General features: G+C 44.6%; 1 non-coding gene and 1 pseudogene across 1 annotated transcript; one reads left to right on the top strand and one right to left on the bottom strand.

The window, feature by feature from the left end:
- Positions 1 to 410: 410 nt before the first annotated feature.
- Positions 411 to 482, bottom strand: trnaa-ugc (transfer RNA alanine (anticodon UGC)). The gene has a single exon. It is a non-coding gene; the product is annotated as a tRNA-Ala (tRNA).
- Positions 483 to 1,182: 700 nt separating this feature from the next.
- The window catches only part of LOC115003885 (CAD protein-like), a 21,362-nt pseudogene continuing 5,330 nt past the window's right edge, over positions 1,183 to 17,214 (top strand).

The following is a 17,214-nucleotide window of genomic DNA, read 5'->3' as shown; positions in this document are numbered from 1 at the left end:
TAACTGTGATCTCCTTAGTTACCGCTGAGGCGGGGACTGATGGTGCGTTTACAGCTGTGGGAAATATCAAACACTCTCTGTTACGACACATGTGTTTTAGTCAAAACTAGCTTGTAATTGTTGGTTTATTTTAAATAAGAGGTTATGAGCTATCGTAAACAATTCACCAATTCATTTACGTAGATTCAACATCTGTGTGTGATCAAAATCTTATAGTCTTTATGAGGCTTTTCATAGGCTTCGTGTTTCCAAAGATCTCCGTCATAACTATATAGCGGGCTATATAATTACAAACAGAAAAAAAAGTACATTATAATGTATATATATGTATCATGCATGTTAAAGTTATGACTTCTCTTTTTAGACATTCATGTAGCCAAGATTTGGTCTTGATACAGAAAAAGATCATCTGGAGATGCCGGGGATTGAACCCGGGGCCTCATACATGCAAAGCATGCGCTCTACCACTGAGCTACATCCCCTTCCATGTCCAACCACATGAAAGTTATATTCTTATTCCTGCTACTTGTCATATGTGCGTTATTGTTATGTTTTATTGTATTAATTCCTTCAATGATTTTAGAAACTAAAGGGTAGGAAAAAGCTGAAGAACTCGGAGCTTAAATGTCGAATCAAAACAGCAATCTCCTGATGTAATCTATATATTTATTTAACGGAATAAGTCAAACAAAGAAAATATTCTCAGCTGAGGACACATTTCGCGTCGCCGTTTCCATAGACCGCATGGCTCAAAAAGCCCCATCGTTGCGGTCTCACGGCTCCGCTCCAGGTGTGTCCCGAAACATTTGAAAATTCGCATCTAATACATGGAGTAGGCGTTGACCTTCTCCTCATTGGTCCCAGTTTGGCGCCTACACGCTCCTCCGTCAGCAGTCCGGAAGTGATGGTTTGTTGACCTGTTACTCTTAAAGGGGAAGTGCCCCTATTATGTTTGTAATACATAGTTGTGCAGAAAATACATAATAGTGCAGAAACATATTCGTAGTGTCGTAATACATATTGATTGAGGTAGGACAAATACATGTGATAGTCTTTCCAGTGTGGATTAATGAAGATCAGGATTAATTTACCTGACAATACAAAAGTGGCTGTAGCAGTAGCAATCACAAGACAGCAACTGCTTTTATTTTGAAAATTACTACTTCAAATTTACCGGTTCAGGCTGCGGGCCGACTGCCACACTGCTGGTGGCGCGTGTGGAACACTTTGCTCTCATCGTCCCGTCCGAATAACCAGCAAATTATCGAAATACATCGTTTTTTTGTGTTATTGTTTCCTAATTTGCACCGGATTCATTAGGACTTCTGGTCAGTCGTCCACTCTGGTGTTTTTGTTTTCCACTTCCAGCTTGCATCTCTTGCTGCCTCGCGCTGCGTGAGTTTCACGTGGAGACCTGGGGCTCATCACTACTCTAAAACATCCATCAATCCTCCGGTCACAGGAGTGAGAGACAGATGACAACGATGGCAACATTGGTTTTAGAGGACGGGACGACGTTCAAAGGCCTCCTTATTGGTGCAAATGTTTCAGTGTCGGGAGAAGTTGGTACGTCATCTTTCTTTCTAACTTCAGTTACTGCTACTTAAGCTAGCTCGTACAAAATGCGCCTGCATGGTCGCTAACTTTAGGTTCTTTGTATTGTTTTATTTTGGTCAATGAATCGCTTGCCCTAATGTGCCACGACTGTCTTGGCTCAAAGTTGCAAAGCGCCACCCCCCCCCCCTCTCTCTAACCCTAACCCCCCCTTTAAAAAGTGTTGTAATTAAGCCTCAGCGTGGGGCAGGCGTGCCGAATTAAAGATGAGGCAATGTTGAGTTTATACAAGGCCAAACTTTGCTCTTTGATGTGTGTGTTTGTGTCCACGAGTTAGGCAACATTAAAGTGATAGGATTCTCAGTGTAGTTTGGCGGAACAAACTACACTCATCAGAATAAAATGCATCTCTGCTGGTAGTTTAGTAGAGTCCCTCACATCTGTTTAGGCCATTCAGTGTCAGTTTTATTACCACTTACCACCTGAGTCAACACTTGTCTGCCTGTCCCAGCAAACATTCTCCATGCTCCAGCATATGAACATGGTCGAAGTTCAGTTGTCAGTGGAATATAAATACTCTGTGTTAAATCATTTTATTTCCACTGGAATATAACTGATTATTTTATGTGTTCAGTGTTTCAGACCGGCATGGTGGGCTACCCCGAGGCTCTTACCGACCCATCCTACCGCTGCCAGCTGCTGACCCTCACTTACCCTCTGGTGGGCAACTATGGTGTACCGCAGGACAAAGAGGGAGAGTTTGGACTGAGCAAGGTGGGCAGTTATTTATCTAACCTTCTTATGATAACACTCAGGTGTTGGGAGATGAGAAGAAAGGGGAAGAAACTGGATCTAACTTTGTGTATGTGATCATAGTATTTCTCTTCCTCATGCCAACAACACACAGTGATGTGTTTTCTTGTTTTTGTGTTACTCAGTGGTTTGAGTCGTCAAAGATCCACGCTGCAGCTCTGATTATCGGAGAGCTGTCTGATAGTCCCAGCCACTGGAGTTCAGTCAAGTCACTGGACCAGTGGCTGAAGGAGCAAGGTGTTCCTGGAATACAAGGTCAGACTAATGCAGAATACATTTCTTGATTTGATAGACTTGGAACAGGTAGCTTTGGGAATACAAGCTTTGAAATGATCTGTTTCTTCCCATGTTGTCCAGGCATTGACACTCGCCGCCTGACCAAAAACATCAGAGAGAAGGGCACCATGTTGGGGAAGCTGGTCGTGGACGGGACCCCTGAGGACAGTATTCCCTTTGATAACCCGGACAAAAGAAACCTGGTTCAGGAGGTCTCCATGAAGGTAACCCAAAACTAAACACTGCATTCATTGTGTAGGAAGTAGACCACACAGATTAGAAGTTTGTTCTTGTGTTGATGCGTGTAAATAATACTTTATTCTGACCCCAGACTTGTGTATTTGATGACTTCTCTTTTGATTGTCTCCAGGAGCCCAGAGTTTTCAACCCCAGCGGTAGTTTGAGGATCACAGTGGTGGACTGCGGCATCAAATACAACCAGATCCGCTGCCTGGCTCAGAGGGGCGCCTGTGTTACTGTCGTACCCTGGGATCACCCTCTGCACAGCGCAGGTCTGTCGCACTCTTCTCCTGCTAATAACTGACTTAATGTTTACTTCAGTGCCAGATATGGAAAAGCAAATTGACCAATATAACCTTTTGCAGAACATATAACCAAAATATGGGACTGCTGTTGTGTTTGTTTTAAGGAAACTCCCACACGTGTTGATTCAACTGGCACAACTGTGGAGACAGATTCATACGTTCATTCATCGTTGAAGCTTTTGTAACGAGCACTTAGAGATAAAATGGTTTATCGCTGCTTGAGACGCTGCAAGATTAAAAGTTCTACGCAAATAAAAGGCCGTCATTGTTCACATTCTGTGTATTGAGTGTTGGTCAGTGATGACAGATCTTCTCCTTTTCTGTTGTCTTCTCTAGATTTTGATGGTCTGTTCATCAGCAACGGCCCCGGGGACCCCCAGTTCTGTCAGGCCACCATCAACAACGTGAGGAAGGTGGTCTGCGTGGAACGCCCCAAGCCGGTTTTCGGTATTTGCCTCGGACACCAGTTGCTCTCTTTAGTCATCGGATCGAAGACCTACAAGATGACGTTAGTAGCTGAAGCTCCACAGTCGACTGTAATGGTGTACTTTCTCCGCTTTTTACCAATTTCATCAAACAGATCAGATTGTTGGGCTCTAAACGCCGTCTGTGTAAAGACATCGTATTCTCGATTGAGCAAAATGTTAATGGTGATGAATCGATTAATCACATTCTGATCGGAGAAACGCTTTTCTTTCTTAACTCCGTCTCATGTCAAAGTGCTGTAGATAAACTGATCTGTGGACAGAAACATGCTCGCTCACGTCACACCTGGAGCTCAGGAAGTCTCTTGCAAAGCTAATAGAAGATTTTTGGGAAAGGACAAAGCCAGACATTTGCCCTCAGTGACCTGAACCAGGGAACCTCTTCAAACTCCCTTCCCCCCCCCCTCTCTTGAAACACATTCATTGCGTGTGTTGTGATGTGAACTGCAGATTTGTGCTGTTCTCAGCAGTCTGTCCTCTCCTGTGTGAGCAGTGGAGTGTTGGACTCACCGGCCTTGTTATGAGAAAGGCTTAACAAACAGGCACGCAAGACAAGCCGGGCCGCCCCTCCCCGCAGAATCCACAGTCACATCTGTGAGACTCCAGCGATGGCGGCTTTATCAGGCTCGGTGTGAAGGTCACAGCGGCAGCAAGGTTCCCACTGCTCTGCTGGAATGTTGTTGGCTTCTCGACAAACACGGGGATTGTAGGATAGCAGTGAAATTCAAATGACAGATAATTCACAGCGCGTGTAAAGAACTTCAGGTATAAACGTTTTACACCTCAATGCATGTTTCCTCTTCACCGAGACCTGGAATCCAAATCCCTAATCTAAATGTACCGACAGTTCTGCAGCGCGTCATCGCCCTGAAACATTTCTCTTCAAATAAAAGGATTCAGTGCAATCCATGGATTAGAGAAACGTTGCATTTTCACGTAGTTAAAATAACACAAATGCATTTCCTCTTTTAAAAGCAAAATAAATCCCACAATGCTTTAGAGTTCTGCCAAAATAATGTTTTAAGTTGCATTTAAAATGGTTTAAAAATGCAAATAAATCCGAAAACACAGCAATACTCTGAGTAGGGCGGAGGATTGAGCTTGAATACTTTTAAGAGCCGAAATGATCGTTTAAACTACAATGATTTGTGGTTTGACAAATAAATAATAATATATTGTTAAATAAATAAATCTCTTTTTTTACTTAAGGTTACATATGGCTGATATTTAGTTAGACGACTAATCCTCAACATGAACCAGAGTATAACCTCTTTCCTCTCTTGTCTCTTAGATACGGTAACCGTGGCCACAACCAGCCGTGCATCCATAAGGGAACAGATCGCTGCTTCATCACCAGTCAGAACCACGGCTTCGCCGTCGACCCCGACACCCTGCCGGAAGACTGGGACGTCCTCTTCACCAACGCCAACGATCAGACCAACGAGGGCATCGTGCACAACACAAAACCGCTGTTCAGGTAACGGCCTCAGACATGTGGAGAGATGTATCTAGATATAGATAGATGAATAATAATAATAATCTTTATTTGTATAGCACCTTTCACACAAGAACTGCAACACAAAGTGCTTCACAGCAAAACATAACAATTAGTACAAGATTAGAATAAGAGCATGTACAGAACAATAATCACAGTGATGATGTACAACAGTCTGAAGTACCATTATACATAGTATAAAAATATCAGAATTAAAATAGTAGATAGATAGATCGATACTTTATTTATCCCGAGGGAAATTCAGGTATAAAATATCAGATTTAAAATAATATCAAATAGCAGAATTAAAATAATATAAAATAACAGAATTAAAATAGTTTAAAATAACAGAATTAAAATAGTTTAAAATAGCAGAATTAAAATAGTTTAAAATAACAGAATTAAAATAACAGAATTAAATAATATAAAATAGCAGAATTAAAATAATATAAAATAACATAATTAAAATAGTTTAAAATAACAGAATTAAAATAGTATAAAATAGCAGAATTAAAATAATATAAAATAGCAGAATTAAATAATATCAAATATCAGAATTAAAATAATATCAAATAGCAGAATTAAAATAATATCAAATTACAGAATTAAAATGGTATAAAATATCAGAATTAAAATAGTATAAAATAACATTGGACATCATGCCTAGTTTCCGTATCTGTGCCGTGCTTAACGACCTCCTGAAACCACATTCATCACCATTCTTGTAAAAGTTTTAAACTATCAGGGCCATATTTTGAAAGCATGAGATCAACACTGGTTTACTGCCTTTGCTACACATTCTTGGTAGTCTTCGTACTTTACGTTTACAGCGTCGACCTCTTTATTGACCTTTTAACGTTTAAAACACAGACGTCTCCGTGAGTCCAGATTCTTCCCCCGTTTGTTATTGAACATTATCTCTTCCAGTGTTCAGTTCCACCCGGAGCACATGGCCGGCCCCACTGATCTGGTCGGCCTGTTTGACGTCTTCCTTGACACCGTGAAAGACCACAAAGAGGGCAACGCCACCAAATCTGGTAACAACCATTTCAGTGTTTTTAAATCACTTTAGTTTTTTTTATTCTCTCACTTCACCTTCTTATGGAGCCTCATGATGTTTTAATAGCATCACTGTGAAACCTTATTAGATACTTATTACAGAGACCTCTCTGTCTGTCTGTCTGTCTGCCTGCCTGCCTGCCTGCCTGCCTGTCTGTCTCTGTCTGTCTGTCTGTCTGTCTGTCTGCCTGTCTGTCTGTCTGTAACACTGTTTCATTATCAATCAAAATAAAACCTGTCCTGTGTGGTCTCTCCAGTGAAGCAGCGCGTCATGGACAACCTCACCTACCTGGATTCCCGGAAGCCCGAGGAGATCACCCGGCCCAGGAAGGTCCTCATCCTGGGCTCTGGAGGACTGTCCATCGGCCAGGCCGGGGAGTTCGACTACTCGGGCTCCCAGGTCTGTCGGGAATACCTTCTGATAAGAGCAGATATATTCTGATGTTGTTCATGTAGACTTGATGCTGTTTTGGGACGCAGGGTAAACACAGGTGGTATTTAATGTTACCGTTTGTGCCGACCTTTCGTCGTGCACGTCCTTTAAGATCGTACTGTTTCTAGCTGACATGTAGTTTTGTTTTCCAGGCTATCAAGGCTCTCAAGGAAGAGAACATTCAGACTGTGCTGATCAACCCCAACATCGCCACCGTTCAGACCTCCAAGGGCCTGGCCGACAAAGTCTACTTCCTGCCGATCACGGCGGAGTACGTCACTCAGGTACGGATGAACGGAGAAGAGGGAACGTGTGGAATGAAGACATTGCGGTTTTGAGGTTCCTTGACGGGTTCCTTGAACGTAGATGTTTTTGTAGTTGCAACAATAAAAGGTTGTAATGACTTCTATTTGTACATTTCTTCATGGCCTTCCCACCTCTTTGCTCTCAGGTGATCAAGAATGAACGCCCAGACGGCGTGCTGCTGACCTTCGGCGGTCAGACCGCTCTGAACTGCGGCGTGGAGCTGACCAGGCTGGGCGTCCTGGAGAAGTATGAAGTTAAGGTTCTGGGAACGCCGGTGTCCTCCATCGAGATGACCGAGGACAGGAAGATCTTTGTGGAGAAGATGGAGGAGATCAACGAACACGTTGCTCCAAGTGAAGCGGCGCTGACTGTGGAGCAGGTGAGGACACGCCGCCTCCTTCCCTTCAAAGCGTTCCTCACATTTCTCGTGTCTTGAATGCATCGTCTCTCTTCATGTCTCCGTAGGGAGTGGCAGCTGCGGAGCGTCTCGGCTACCCCGTCCTGGTTCGTTCGGCGTTCGCTCTCGGTGGTCTGGGCTCGGGCTTTGCCAACAACAGAGAGGAGCTCGTCTCTCTGGTGACGGCAGCCTTCGCTCACACCTCGCAGGTGCTGGTGGACAAATCCCTGAAAGGCTGGAAGGAGATTGAGTACGAGGTGGTCCGGGACGCCTATGACAACTGTATCACTGTGAGTGAACACACACACACACACACACACACACACACACACACACACACACACACACACACACACACACACACACAGTAAAGTAATTACATCTCATGTTTGACAGAACATTTTGTAATTGTGTTTAAAGGTATGTAATATGGAGAATATCGACCCTCTGGGCATCCACACTGGAGAGTCCATCGTGGTGGCGCCCAGTCAGACGCTTAACGACCACGAATACAACATGCTCAGGGACACGGCCATCAAAGTCATCAGGCACCTCGGCATTGTGGGCGAGTGCAACATCCAGTACGCCCTTAACCCCGAGTCTGAACAGGTAAACACGACAACGCGTTCATTTTTATACCTACACACGCGAAGAAGTCGCACATAAGTACAAACACGCATGTTGATGCTTCGCAGTACTACATCATCGAGGTGAACGCCCGTCTGTCGCGCAGCTCGGCCCTCGCCAGTAAGGCGACGGGTTATCCTCTGGCGTATGTAGCGGCTAAACTTGGCCTGGGGATCCCGCTGCCACAACTCAAGTACGTGTCTCACTTTAAAGGATAACATCACATTTCTATGTTCCACATTTAGAGACCCTCCAGAACGTCTGGGAATGATGTGGTTCAGCATCACTAACGTGTGTAAATGTGTTTTCTGTAGGAACTCGGTTACCAACTCCACAACAGCGAACTTTGAGCCGAGTTTGGACTACTGCGTGGTGAAGGTGCCTCGCTGGGATCTCAGCAAGTTCCTCAGGGTGTCCACTAAGATCGGCAGCTCCATGAAGAGTGTTGGTGAGAGACACTGAAGTCTGCTTTGATGCCGCAGAGAGGAAGCGCATCTTGCTAGTTACGAGATGATGTGTGTAAGAAGAGCGGCGATAAGTAGAGCTTCACCTTTTCTCCACAGGTGAGGTGATGGCTATCGGACGCAGCTTTGAGGAGGCCTTTCAGAAAGCGCTGAGGATGGTGGACGAGAACTGCGTCGGCTTTGACCACACCATCAAGCCCGTCTCTGAAGAGGTGAACGAAAGTTGTAAAAGTCGCTCAGTGTCCATTAAAACTGCAGAAGAGGTTGAACAAAGGAGAAAGCATCTTTTTCAACACACTTGGTTATTAAACGACAGCTGTGTTACTGACTACACACGGCATTTTAAAAGAAAAGATGTTTGATGACGTTTTCATATAAAGATTACATTTATGGGGGAAAGGCCTCCACCAGTCACTGGTCAGTCCATTGACGCGGTGCAGCGACACCATCGTGATGTTTTAAACTGAACAGAAGGTGCTGTCAGCTGGGTAATGTATAGTAATGATACTGTTGATGAAAGCCTTGCTGGGTCTTCATTGTGAGTTATAATTAATTAATTAAAAAAATAGCAGAATTAAAATAGAATAAAATAGCAGAATTAAAATAGAATAAAATAGCAGAATTAAAATGATATAAAATAGCAGAATTAAAATAGCAGAATTAAAATAGCATAATTAAAATGATATAAAATAGCAGAATTAAAATAGAATAAAATAGCATAATTAAAATGATATAAAATAGCAGAATTAAAATAGCAGAATTAAAATAGAATAAAATAGCAGAATTAAAATAGCAGAATAATTATCATCTTCTACTACTACTGTGTCTGTGGCTGATGTCTTGGCCAAATGCTCATAGCTGAGAAAGAAGTTTTACTCTATTTAAAACATATGATCTTCTTTTTTCTGCTCCCCAGGAGTTGCAGACCCCGACAGATAAGCGTATCTTTGTTTTGGCGTCGGCATTCAGAGCCAACTACACGGTGGACCAGCTGTACGAGCTCACCAAGATCGACCGCTGGTTCCTACACAAGATGAAGAACATCACTGACCACGAGCGGCTGCTGGAGACGTACAACCAGGTAAACTCGATAGCCGACGTGGAACATTGTCTTTTCTTGAGTCTTTGTATTTCTTTTGTTGACATTGTTCTCCCCATCAGGATGAGAGTGCCATGCCTCCAGAGGTGCTGCGAAAGGCCAAGCAGCTGGGCTTCTCTGACAAACAGATTGCACAAGCTGTGCAGAGGTGAGTGGGAAAGACGATATGAGCCTGAGGACACATTACCTCATCATTTTCATACATGCGTCTGTGGCGTGGTGAGGTTGATCCAACCTTGCGATTCGTTGACAAAAAAAAAAGGAAAATAAATAAATTCACATAAATGTTTGAATTTATAATCTTAGAATATATATATATATATATATATATATATATATATATATATATATATATATATATATATATATATATATATATATATATATATATATAATTTAATTTAATTTTCTTATATATTTTTTTATATTCTATATATTTTTTTAAATATTAAAAATTACAAACTTCAAGAATGTTTGTATTTACATTTAATCACCAGTTTATTCTCATTCATCCCAAAAACGATGTTCTGAAGTTTTTCTGTGTTTTTCTCCTGCTACAGCACGGAGCTCGTGGTGAGAAAGCTGCGTCACGATTGGTCCATCATCCCCGTAGTGAAGCAGATCGACACAGTGGCGGCTGAATGGCCCGCCTACACAAACTACCTGTACCTGACCTACCACGGCACAGAGGACGACCTGGACTTCATTGATCAGCACGTCATGGTGATCGGCTCCGGCGTGTACCGCATCGGCAGCAGCGTGGAGTTTGATTGGTGTGCGGTCGGGTGCATCACAGAGCTCAGGAAGGTGGGTCTCGCATCATCTCATAAAGCTGCAGATTGTTGGTATCTTCAAGTAAACCTTTCTTTATTTCAGGTTTTCTTTTCTTTTCACATTATTTAGAATATTATATATAAAGTATATTATTGTGAATATTATATTATATTATGTATATAAGTTCATTTCCATTTATATTAAATAATTATACAATTATATTCATGTACATTCGCAGCTATAACAGATGTTTAAACTAGTTAAAAATAAGCAAATAAAAAAAAGGAACATTTTTCAAAATAAAAATTAAATTAATAAAAGAAATTATAAAAAATAACTCGTTTCCCGTGAATGTTGGCCTCCGCCAGGGCTGCGCTTTATCACCAATCCTGCTCGTGATTTTCATGGATAGGATATCGAGGCGTAGTCGTGGAGGAGAGGGGTTGCAGTTCGGTGACCTGAGGATCTCATCGCTGCTCTTTGCAGATGATGTGGTCCTTATGGCATCATCGGTCTGTGACCTTCAACACTCACTGGATCGGTTCGCAGCCGAGTGTGCAGCGGTTGGGATGAGGATCAGCACCTCCAAATCTGAGGCCATGGCTCTCTTTAGGAAACCGGTGGATTGCCTACTCCGGGTAGGGAATGAGCCATTACCCCAAGTGAAGGAGTTCAAGTACCTCGGGGTCTTGTTCGCGAGTGAGGGGACAATGGAGCGAGAGATTGGCCGGAGAATCGGCGCAGCGGGGGCGGTATTACAGTCACTTTACCGCACCGTTGTGACGAAAAGAGAGCTGAGCCAGAAGGCAAAGCTCTCAATATACCGGTCGATCTTCGTTCCTACCCTCACCTATGGTCATGAAGGCTGGGTCATGACCGAAAGAACGAGATCACGGGTACAAGCGGCCGAAATGGGTTTTCTCAGACGGGTGGCTGGCGTCTCCCTTAGAGATAGGGTGAGAAGCTCAGCCATCCGTGAGAGACTCGGAGTAGAGCCGCTGCTCCTTTGCGTTGAAAGGAGCCAGTTGAGGTGGTTCGGGCATCTAGTAAGGATGCCACCTGGGCGCCTCCCTAGGGAGGTGTTCCAGGCACGTCCAGCTGGGAGGAGACCCCGGGGAAGACCCAGGACTCGGTGGAGAGATTATATCTCCTCACTGGCCTGGGAACGCCTCAGGATCCCCCAGTCGGAGCTGGAGGATGTGGCCCGGAGAAGGGAAGATTGGGGTTCCTTACTGGAGCTGCTGCCCCCGCGACCCGATCCCGGATAAGCGGTAGACGATGGATGGATGGATGGATAAAAAATAATAAAGATTTGTATATACAAATAAGATAACTGGGAAAAGGGATTCTGTTTCACTGAATTATATATATATATATATATATATATATATATATATATATATATATATATATATATATATATATATATATATATATATATATATATATATATATATATATATATATATATATATATATATATATATATATATATATATATATATATATATATATATATATATATATAAAAAAAAATTAACTACAGACGGTTTAAAAACACATGCCGCAATTGAAAACATCTAAATCTCTGAGCTGACCTGGAGGAAGACGAGTGACTCTTCCTCCTCTCAGCACAGAAAGATTGTTGCAGCTTGTTGGACTTTAATTATTAAACTCTGCTGCACAATGTCTTTGTGAGATTGACTTGATTATTATAAAACGACCGGTGCAGAACATAAGGTGATACCCATCCTTTGTGTGTGGCAGTTAACATGAAGACATGTTGCTTTAAGAACATTTCTTTATTGCAGATGGGCTACAAGACCATCATGGTGAACTACAACCCCGAGACGGTCAGCACGGACTACGACATGTGTGACCGGCTCTACTTTGATGAGATCTCCTTCGAGGTGAGATTCTTCAACTCGTCCATAACGAGTGATGGTCTTCTGCATTAGGTTTTACGAGCGTGCTGAACATTATTTTAATGAGTCTCCTGCACATGTCTCAGGTGGTGATGGATATCTATGAGAGGGAGAACCCCGAGGGAGTGATCCTCTCTATGGGAGGTCAGCTGCCCAACAACATCGCCATGTCGCTGCACCGCCAGCAGTGCCGCATCCTGGGAACGTTACCGGAGTTCATCGACAGCGCCGAGAACAGGTTCAAGTTCTCCCGAATGCTGGACACCATCGGGATCAGCCAGCCGCTGTGGAAGGAGCTCTCTGACACCGAGGTGCGCCCGAATATCTGGCGTCATGTTTCACGAGAATAGTGTTTTAAATTGACCTTCTGGAGGGTGAAGCGTTCGTGTTGTTTGGGGTCTTCTTCTGCAAACTGTATAACATTCATCTTCTTCTTCTTCAGTCTGCTATGACGTTTTGTGAGACGGTGGGTTATCCCTGCCTGGTTCGTCCTTCCTACGTTCTCAGCGGCGCCGCGATGAACGTCGCCTACACCGACGGTGACCTCGAGAAATACCTGACTAACGCTATCGCTGTGTCCAAAGAATATCCTGTTGTCATCTCCAAATTCATACAGGAAGCCAAGGTCAGTGAAGACTCGCCGAGGTTGACCTCTTAAGATGATCAGAATATGAGCGCCATGAAACTGAAGTAATCGAGGTCTGTAATCCTGTCGCATCTTCCAGGAGATAGACGTGGACGCTGTTGCGTGTGACGGGATAGTGATAGCCATCGCCGTGTCTGAACACGTGGAGAACGCTGGCGTTCACTCTGGTGACGCCACACTGGTGACTCCCCCCCAGGACATCAACCAGAAGACGATGGAGAGGATCAAGGTGATCGTGCACGCCATCGGCCAGGAGCTGCAGGTCACTGGACCGTTCAACCTGCAGCTGATTGCCAAGGTGAGAATCCTCCTGGAGGCCGTGCGGCTTTGGATCGGCCACAGAAACGCGCTCTAGAATGAGTTTGTCAGAAATGCTCTGAGCTCACCTGGACCTCGCTGGCGCTTTTCTTCCACAAAAGCACGATATTAACACTTTTACTCTGAATACTGATGAAGACGAACAAGAACTTTCTCTGTGAGGAAGAGATTATAAGAAGACTTTATCTTGCTGACAAACGATTACTTAATGCTGTGCGTTTCTTCTTTCTTCGGCCAGGACGACCAGCTGAAGGTGATCGAGTGCAACGTGCGAGTCTCCCGCTCTTTCCCCTTCGTATCCAAGACGCTGGGCGTGGACCTTGTCGCCCTGGCAACTCAGGCCATTATGGGGCAGGAAGTGGAGCCCGTGGGGCTGATGAGAGGGAAAGGGATCGTAGGAGTCAAGGTAAATGCGTCACGTGTTCGGGCTGAACCAGCTTCCACGCACGCCGTGTCTCATCCTAACCGTCTGTCGCACGTCCTCCAGGTTCCACAGTTTTCCTTCTCTCGCCTGGCCGGAGCTGACGTGGTGCTCGGGGTGGAGATGACCAGCACTGGCGAGGTGGCCTGTTTTGGGGAGAACAGATACGAGGCTTACCTCAAAGCGATGCTCTCCACCGGCTTCAAGATCCCCAAAAAGAACATCCTGCTCTCCATCGGCAGCTACAAGGTACCGACATTACACACGACGAGTCCACGGAGTTCATCTGGTAGCGTTGTGTTCGTCTCATCCAGCTGCCACTTAGTGGAACAACGTACACGCAGTGACACGTTAGAGTACATTGGCAGTCTTGCGTTTGTATTAACAGCTGGTGCTTGAGGCCGGCCGGCCATGTGGAGATAAGTTGTAGTTACATGATGGTGTGTGCTGGATAGAAATACTTTCTCCTCGAATAAACCATGAAATGTGTGATGCCATTAAAGATATAAATGTATTTTTTAGCGGTTATTGATTTTCTTATTGCTTTGAGTTAGTTGTTCCCTTGGCAACTCTTCCTGTTTACACTACATACAGTAAATAAAACTACATCACACCCAGCTCAATTAAATGGCATGAAAACCAAACAAATGGAATAAGAGGGGGAAGAGTTCTGAATTATTCAAATATAAAGCGTGATACTTGATGATATTATTGATCAGCATTGGTTCGTTGTGTGTTTGCAGAACAAGAGTGAGCTGCTCCCCACCGTGCAGGCTCTGGAGTCCATGGGCTACGACCTGTACGCCAGCTTGGGGACTGCAGACTTCTACACAGAACATGGAGTCAAGGTAACTGAAAATATGCTGCCTATTTGGATTTATCTCATCGCTTCATGTTGCATTGACAGGTGCATGTGCGCGAGGTCTTTGGGTAATTACATGTCGAAGAGACGTAATATTTAAACAATCAAATCAGCAGAAAGCATCAAAGATGTCCTTTTGCTGACCTGCTGCAGGTGAAAGCGGTGGACTGGCCATTTGAGGAGGAGGAAAGCGAGTGTCCCACTAAAGAGAAGCAGCGCAGCATCATGAACTATTTGGAGGAAAACCACTTTGACCTGGTCATCAACCTCTCCATGAGGAACAGCGGCGGTCGCAGGCTCTCCTCCTTCGTCACCAAAGGCTACAGGACGAGGCGCATGGCCATCGACTTCTCCGTCCCGCTCATCATCGACATCAAGTGCACCAAGCTCTTCGTCCAGGTCAGATGTGTTGTTTTTATATCTCTGTCCTGCCAAAGCTCTTTAGTTGGACGGCAACATAAATAAAATGAATCTGTGTTTTCAGGCTCTTCATCAGATCGGTCCGACTCCGCCGGTGAAAACTCACATCGACAGCATGACGTCGCAGACGCTCGTCCGGCTGCCGGGTGAGTCGCTCAAAAAGTCCAAACGTATTGTCTTCATGCGGTTTGCTCTGCTCGCTGCACCTCACCTGTATGCAAAGCGTGGCTTATAAACCGCGACTGGTTCGTAGGTCTGATCGATGTGCATGTCCATCTGCGGGAGCCTGGCGCCACACATAAGGAGGACTTCTCCTCTGGCACAGCGGCTGCTCTGGCGGGAGGCGTGACGATGGTGTGTGCGATGCCCAACACCTCCCCGGCCATCACTGACGCCAGCACGCTGGCCCTGGTACAGAAGGTCTGACGCCGCATCCTCGCAGTGTTTAACCAAAGCTAACTAAAGTCAAACGACATGTATAAATCTGACGTTGTGTTGCATCATCAGCTGGCCAAAGCGGGCTGCCGGTGTGACTACGCCCTGTATTTAGGCGCCGCTTCAGACAACGCCTCCGTCCTGCCGTCCATCGCTAACCAGGCCGCCGGCTTGAAGATGTACCTGAACGACACGTACTCCACCCTCAAGATGGACAACGTCGCTCTCTGGATGGAGGTCGGTCTCACTGTGTTCTAACACTCTTATAATCTTCGTTTCTTTAACGAAACACTTTAATTTAACCGTTTATTTTAAAACTTTGTTCTCATTATGAAGCACTTTGAGAAGTGGCCCAAGCAGATGCCCATCGTCACTCACGCTGAGAAGCAGACGGTGGCGGCGATCCTCTTGGTGGCTCAGCTCTACCAGCGGCCGGTCCACATCTGCCACGTGGCCAAGAAGGAAGAGGTGAAGCGCTGTTTTTATTATTATACATTATTTTATATTATTTATTCGTACAAAGTCTCGGAAGTTTGGAAAATGCTTAATTTTAACTGTTATGTTCAGTTTAAATCTCTTAAAACCTTTTAATATTTGAAATTAAATATTCCCGTCGTCTTAAAATATAAAATATAAAATATAAAGTATAAAATATAAAGTATAAATACAGTATATCTCAAAAGTGAGTACACCCTTTAGATTTTTGCAAATATTCTGTTATATCCTTTCAGGGGATAACATTATCCTACTGAAACTTTGATATAACTTAAAGTAGTCAGTGTGCTGCTTGAATAACAGTATAGATTTATTGTCCTTTGAAAATTACTCAGTACACAGCTGTTAATGTCTAAACAGCTGGCAACAAAAGTGAGTACACCCCATAGTGAACATGTCCTAATTGTGCCCAAAGTGTCAATATTTTGTGTGACCACCATTGTTATCTAGCACTGCTTTAACCCTCCTGGGCATGGAATTCACCAGAGCTGCACAGGTTGCTTCTGGAATCTTCTTCCACTCCTCCACGACGACATCACGGAGCGCACGGATGTTGGACACCTTGCACTCCTCCACCTTCCTCTTGAGGATGCCCCACATGTGCTCAATTGGGTTTAGGTCTGGAGACATACTTGGCCAGTCCATCACCTTAACCTTCAGCTTCTTCAGCAAGGCCGTTGTCATCTTGGAGGTGTGTTTAGGGTCATTATCATGTTGGAAAACTGCCCTACGGCCCAGTTTCCGAAGAGAGGGGATCATGCTCTGCTGCAGGATGTCACAGTATATATTGGAATTCATGTGTCCCTCAATGAAATGCAGCTCCCCAGTGCCGGCAGCACTCATGCAGCCCCAGACCATGATGCTGCCACCACCATGCTTGACTGTAGGCAAAACACATTTGTCTTGGTACTCCTCACTAGGGTGCCGCCACACACGCCGGACACCATCTGACCCAAACAGGTTTATTTTGGTCTCATCAGACCACAGGACATGGTTCCAGTAACTCATGTTCTTGGATTCATTGTCTTCAGCAAACTGTTTGCGGGCTTTCTTATGCATCGGTTTCAGAAGGGGCTTCTGTCTGGGGCGACGGCCATACAAACCGATTTGATGCAGTGTGCGGCGTATGGTCTGGGCACTGACAGGCTGACATCCCACTTCTGCAACCTCTGCAGCAATGCTGGAAGCACTCGCACGTCTATTTTTGGAAACCAACCTCTGGATATGACGCTGAGCACGTGGACTCAACTTCTTTGGTCGACCCTGGCGAGGCCTGTTCCGAGTGGAACCTGTCCTGGAAAACCGCTGTATGATCTTAGCCACTGTGCTGCAACTCATTTTCATGGTGTTGGCAATCTTCTTATA

This window comes from Cottoperca gobio, chromosome 24 (assembly GCF_900634415.1).
Source record: "Cottoperca gobio chromosome 24, fCotGob3.1, whole genome shotgun sequence".
Taxonomy (NCBI): Eukaryota; Metazoa; Chordata; class Actinopteri; order Perciformes; family Bovichtidae; genus Cottoperca; species Cottoperca gobio.
This window is presented reverse-complemented; position numbering and strand designations above follow the sequence as displayed.